This window comes from Vicia villosa, linkage group LG4 (genome assembly GCF_029867415.1).
Source record: "Vicia villosa cultivar HV-30 ecotype Madison, WI linkage group LG4, Vvil1.0, whole genome shotgun sequence".
Lineage (NCBI taxonomy): Eukaryota > Viridiplantae > Streptophyta > Magnoliopsida > Fabales > Fabaceae > Vicia > Vicia villosa.
In genome coordinates, this window is record NC_081183.1 from 194,752,343 (window position 1) to 194,759,016 (window position 6,674).

Consider the following 6,674-nt stretch of genomic DNA (forward strand, 5'->3'; position numbering starts at 1 on the left):
AGGGGAGCATTCATATAATCTGAATACAGGTTGATCTCCAAGTTGGGGAGAGTCACATTCAAAAGAAGAGTAAGTACTTATGGTAATCGGTGAAAGATAAAAGAAGTCGTAGCTTGAGAAAAAAGAGAAGTAACAACGTTAGAATATAACGGTTGCTGAAAAAAAAGTGAAAAAGAAAAACCAAGCTACGAATGAAAAAAAGATGGACAGGTAAAGGAAGTAGAGTTTTAGAGAAAAAGAAATAAGTTATGAATTGGATGCTTCCCTATATTAGGAACAACCCTTGATTATCTTCTTTTCTTTGAATCTAAACCACATTACAACCATAGAAAGACCTTCTGATTCTCAGATTCCACAAGACTTGATGCGAGCAATTTGGTGAACGTATGATATGGATCTTTGTTGATTTAATTGTTTGGATGAGTGTTTAACCCCTCTTTTATTCATCATACTTTTTGATGAGAGTGATTAGTGCTGATTCAATTACAATTGTGTAGTGTTTTGAACTTCTGGAGGTAATTTGCTTTCAACGTTTGTTTCATGTGTATATTCTGAGTTTGCAGGTAGAAGAGGAGTATTTGACTTAGTTACTGGATTGAACCACTTGAAAAAAAAAAAAAAAAAACTTTTTGAAAAACCTGTTGCATGATTGTCGGTAAGCTTTGCTGGAGGTAAGTAATTTTGTTTAGGGACAAACAAAACTCTAAGTTGGGGAGAGTTTGTTAGGAGTAAATTAATGGTAAATTCATGTGTTAATATAAGTGATTTCTTCTCTAAACTAATGCAAATTGTGATGAATCCATAGGTTTTTATGAAGAATTGAACTGAACAAGTTTAGTTCGTGTATAAAGCAAATCGAATCACTTGTGGGTGTTATTTATGCAGGTTTAGAGCTGAACTGAAGCTTTAGGAAAACATGAGGAGGAAAGGAAGCTGGAAGTCTCAAAGGCAAAAGAAAAAGATGAAGTTTGACAAGGGCGCGCCGCGGGAGTTCTAGCCAGCGCCGCGCCAAAGTCTCTGTTTGTGAGCGCGCCGCGGGAGTTCTAGCCAGCGCCGCGCCAAAGTCTCTGTTTGTGAGCGCGCCGCGCCAGCCCGTTGCCGCGCCGCGGCCTCGGCGTTAAAAGCCCAAAAGTTCTGTTTTAAAGCCCTAGTTTTCCAAGTGGGAGATATACTTTTGTGGGAACGAAATTAGGAGAGCTATCTGATTCTGAAGCTGAGAACAACAATTGAAGGTGGATTCTTTACCAATCGAAGACATTCTATTGATGAAGATGAATTCCTCCATTGATTCTTGTATGTTCTTCATGTCTATGGAGAGCTAAATCCCTCTTGTTGAGTCTAAGGTAGTAGTTAACCTATGAATATACATTACCATTGATTAATTCCTGTGAACAATTGTTTGAATTTATTATCAATAAGAAACCTTGCTTTTAATTTACATCATTGTTGAATCTTTGATCGAAAGAAAGGATTTAACTTTTGCCCTAGGTTACTATATTGATTCAATTGCAATTTGCAGAGATGGAATTGTAATTGGGTTTTCATAATTATCGTTCTTAATTACTATTATCGTTATTGTGATTTGGAGAGATCGAATCTCATACCGGTAAAAGTTATCTAATTTGATTTGCAGACATGGAATCTTATTTGAGGATAAGTGAAGATAATGATTCAAAGGATTGTTCTATTGGGAATTAACTGATAATTGTATAGGATTAGGTTGATGAACCCTAAAGACTCAACATCTTTCTTTAATTGTTAACACAAAGTCCTTTACTTGCTTTTATTTTATTATTTGCTTTTGATATTATTATTAGTATAAAACAAACCAAACCAAATTTCTTAACTCAAAATAAACAACTATAGAACGGCAGTGATATTAACCAATCCCTGTGGATACGATATATTACCGAAAATATTTACCCACAAATACTTTCAACAGGAGTCAAGAAACACAGGTCAGGGGTAAATGAGAAAAATTCAACTGGTATACCGGAAGGTGCACAAGAAAACAAAAATCTCAAAAACCTCCAAGAAAAAGTCTCTAACATATCTTCTCCAATGAAACCAAATTATGATGATGTCAAAAGTCAAAAGAGGGCTAAGGAGAGTGATAAGAATGGGGAAGATAAAGTGAAGAGAAAAGCTATCCATGCTTTTTATCTTCATGAGTTTGTGGGTATGGAAGTACAAAGTAGCGAGTGTTGGAAAAGGAAATACCCTCCATAAAACAAGGGGTAATGGACCGTCGAGCCATGCGACGTTAAACGAAGCACTTTGTGGGAGGTAACCCACACTTCTAATGTTTTATTTTTGTCTATTTTTATTTCAGGAAATAATAAGGGAACCTTTCTGGTGAAAGCTAGGAAGAGGCAAGTAATATTGTAATACCCTCTGTGAGTCAACCCTCTCGGGCTTGTTACGAAACATTGAGGCCAATGTTTAGTTTAAGTTTGGGGGTGGATTTACTCTTTGCATTTTTTATGTTCAATTTTATGTTTTTATGTCTGTTATGTACTCCCAGTTAGAGTAAGTAGTCCCGTAACAAAGCGAGAACCTCAAGCGAAGTATCAACAATGAAGCAACATGTATGAAAGTGGTAGTAAGTGAATGTTCAAAATTTTTGAGTTTCACTCTCTTTCTCAATAAGTAACAAAGCAGGTATGAAATTTCAAACTCAAACTCTTAATGTGTGCAATGAAACTTAAGGTGTTAGTAAATACTGTCAGAAGTTCTTTATGGTACATTGTTTGTTGGATCGGCTTAGCCTTAACCATTGTGAGGAAAGCTTTCCATTGTTTACTATATGCAGGAGACCATCAATTATTTTGACGTGTTTGTATCATGCTAAACCGTTTGTTGCATCGTTTGTGGAAATCTGTGAAAGTGATTGAGGCACTTGTTTGAATCTGAGAGTTCTTTTAGCCTATTCCAATGAAAAAACTTATTTGCTTCTGTGAGAGTGTGATCCTTTGCTAACCATTCTTTGAGCCTGAGGTCAAGGTAAGTATCATAATATGCACCAAGGAAATACCTGGTGAGTTTGATCTCAATAAAAAGTTTTGTTTTAGACCATCAACCATAAAATTTGGTGATGTGTTTTCTCTTTGACCTTTTTAGAAAGTAGGGGAGCATTCATATAATCTGAATACAGGTTGATCTCCAAGTTGGGGAGAGTCACATTCAAAAGAAGAGTAAGTACTTATGGTAATCGGTGAAAGATAAAAGAAGTCGTAGCTTGAGAAAAAAGAGAAGTAACAACGTTAGAATATAACGGTTGCTGAAAAAAAGTGAAAAAGAAAAACCAAGCTACGAATGAAAAAAAGATGGACAGGTAAAGGAAGTAGAGTTTTAGAGAAAAAGAAATAAGTTATGAATTGGATGCTTCCCTATATTAGGAACAACCCTTGATTATCTTCTTTTCTTTGAATCTAAACCACATTACAACCATAGAAAGACCTTCTGATTCTCAGATTCCACAAGACTTGATGCGAGCAATTTGGTGAACGTATGATATGGATCTTTGTTGATTTAATTGTTTGGATGAGTGTTTAACCCCCCTTTTATTCATCATACTTTTTGATGAGAGTGATTAGTGCTGATTCAATTACAATTGTGTAGTGTTTTGAACTTCTGGAGGTAATTTGCTTTCAACGTTTGTTTCATGTGTATATTCTGAGTTTGCAGGTAGAAGAGGAGTATTTGACTTAGTTACTGGATTGAACCACTTGAGAAAAACTTTTTGAAAAACTTGTTGCTTGATTGTCGGTAAACTTTGCTGGAGGTAAGTAATTTTGTTTAGGGACAAACAAAACTCTAAGTTGGGGAGAGTTTGTTAGGAGTAAATTAATGGTAAATTCATGTGTTAATATAAGTGATTTCTTCTCTAAACCAATGCAAAAATGTGATGAATCCATAGGTTTTTATTAAGAATTGAACTGAATAAGTTTAGTTCGTGCGTAAAGCAAATCGAATCACTTGTGGGTGTTATTGTTGCAGGTTTTGAGCTGAATAAGAACTTAAGAAGAACATGAGGAGGAAAGAAAGCTGGAAGTCTCAAAGGCTGAAGAAAAAGATGGAAAGTACAAAGGGCGCGCCGCGAGAGTTCCTAGGCGCGCCGCGAAAATACTTCTGTTTTGAGGGGCGCGCCGCGCCAGCCCGTTGCCGCGCCGCGGCCTCGGCGTTAAAAGCCCAAAAGTTCTGTTTTAAAGCCCTAGTTTTCCAAGTGGTGGGAGATACTTTTGTGGGAGCGAAATTAGGAGAGCTATCTGATTCTGAAGCTGAGAACAACAATTGAAGGTGGATTCTTTACCAATCGAAGACATTCTATTGATGAAGATGAATTCCTCCATTGATTCTTGTATGTTCTTCATGTCTATGGAGAGCTAAATCCCTCTTGTTGAGTCTAAGGTAGTAGTTAACCTATGAATATACATTACCATTGATTAATTCCTGTGAACAATTGTTTGAATTTATTATCAATAAGAAACCTTGCTTTTAATTTACATCATTGTTGAATCTTTGATCGAAAGAAAGGATTTAACTTTTGCCCTAGGTTACTATATTGATTCAATTGCAATTTGCAGAGATGGAATTGTAATTGGGTTTTCATAATTATCGTTCTTAATTACTATTATCGTTATTGTGATTTGGAGAGATCGAATCTCATACCGGTAAAAGTTATCTAATTTGATTTGCAGACATGGAATCTTATTTGAGGATAAGTGAAGATAATGATTCAAAGGATTGTTCTATTGAGAATTAATTGATAATTGTATAGGATTAGGTTGATGAACCCTAAAGACTCAACATCTTTCTTTAATTGTTAACACAAAGTCCTTTACTTGCTTTTATTTTATTATTTGCTTTTGATATTATTATTAGTATAAAACAAACCAAACCAAATTTCTTAACTCAAAATAAACAACTATAGAACCAAATTTCTTAACTCAAAATAAACAATATTCAACGTAGTATTTACAAAGAACAAATCAGAATCAAGTACTAGATGGCAAGCTACGCTGACTGACAAAAGGAACGTTAGAAGCTATTAACTGCAACGTCAGTAGTCACAGCAAACGCAAGGCTCGAGGTAGTTGACAAAAGAGTGAAACATTAAATGCAATGCTGTACGGAATACGCAAAGCATTAAATGCTCCCAACGGTCATCTTCTCAAAATGCCTATAAATATGAAGTTCTGATGAGAAGCAAGGTTACGAATTTTGGACGCACTTTGAATGAATTCTGAACTATCTCTGATACTATCTTGCTGTTCACTTCAAAAGCTATCAAACTTCATCTTCAACCTCACTACATTACTGCTGTAATACTTTAGTGAGTCTAAGCTTAAATCTGTAAGAGAAATATCACAGTTTGTGATTATCGCTTTTAAGAAGCAATTGTAATACTCTTAGAATTTGTTTACATTAAATTGTAAAGGACTAGAGTGATCGGGTTGTGATCAGTATACTCTAGAGAAGTCTTAGAAGGTCTCTAAGCAGTTGTTCCTAGAGTGATCAAGTTGTGATCAGAAGACTCTAGAAGACTTAGAAGTTGTCTAAGTGGAAAACCATTGTAATCTCGTATGATTAGTGGATTAAATCCTCAGTTGAGGTAAATCACCTTGTATAGGGTGGACTGGAGTAGTTTAGTTAACAACGAACCAGGATAAAAATAATTGTGCAAATTATTTTTATCTTACAATTTTTTGAAACTACACTTATTCAAACCCCCCCTTTCTAAGTGTTTTTCTATCCTTCAAACATATCTATGAGAAACTTGATAGAGCCATGAGTAATGACTTGTGGAGAGTCCAATTCCCTGATGTTATCGTTAAAGTGCTAGTACGTGTTGATTTTTCGGATCATCATCCAATTCTCATTAATTTAAAAGAAGAGTATGTGAATCCTATAAAGAAGCCTTTTAGATTTGAAAATGCATGGTTAATGCATGAATCTTATCAATCAATGTTGCATAGCTCCTGGAGGAAAGATCAAGACATTGAGTCAAACCATAACAACATCCAGGCCGGTATTGAGAGTTGGAAATTTGAGACTTTTGATCAGGTTAAAAGAATGAAAAGGGAGATTATGGGAAGATTGCAGGGAGTTCAAAGGAAGCTGCAACTTAACATTAACTATGCAGGGATAAGGAGACTTGAAGTCAAACTGCAGAAGGAGTTAAGCAACATTTTGAACAATGAAGAACTTATGTGGTTTCAAAGATCTAGAACGATGTGGCTTGCTGACGGTGATCGAAATACTAAGTATTATCACATGAAAACCATTGCACGTCGTAAGCGGAATAAAATTCTTATGCTTAAAGATGCAAATGGTAACTGGATTGAAGATCCCAAAAGTCTTATGAACCATGTTACCAACTTCTACAGGGATCTTTTTGCGAGGCAGAATTATTGGTGTAAATGGCAGCAGTCTGATATTAGCTTCCCCAAGCTGCATAGTACTGACCTGCATGAGTTAAATGAAGACATTAGTGGGCCTGAAGTGCGACATGCTCTTTTCTCAATGAAGCCTTGGAAGGCGCCTGGCCCGGATGGTTTTCCCGCGGGCTTTTACCAGAAAGCTTGGGAGACTGTTGGGGAAAATGTTAGTAATTTTGTGCAAACTTCCTGGCATAATCCGAGTATTGTTGGTGATATTAATAAAACTGATAT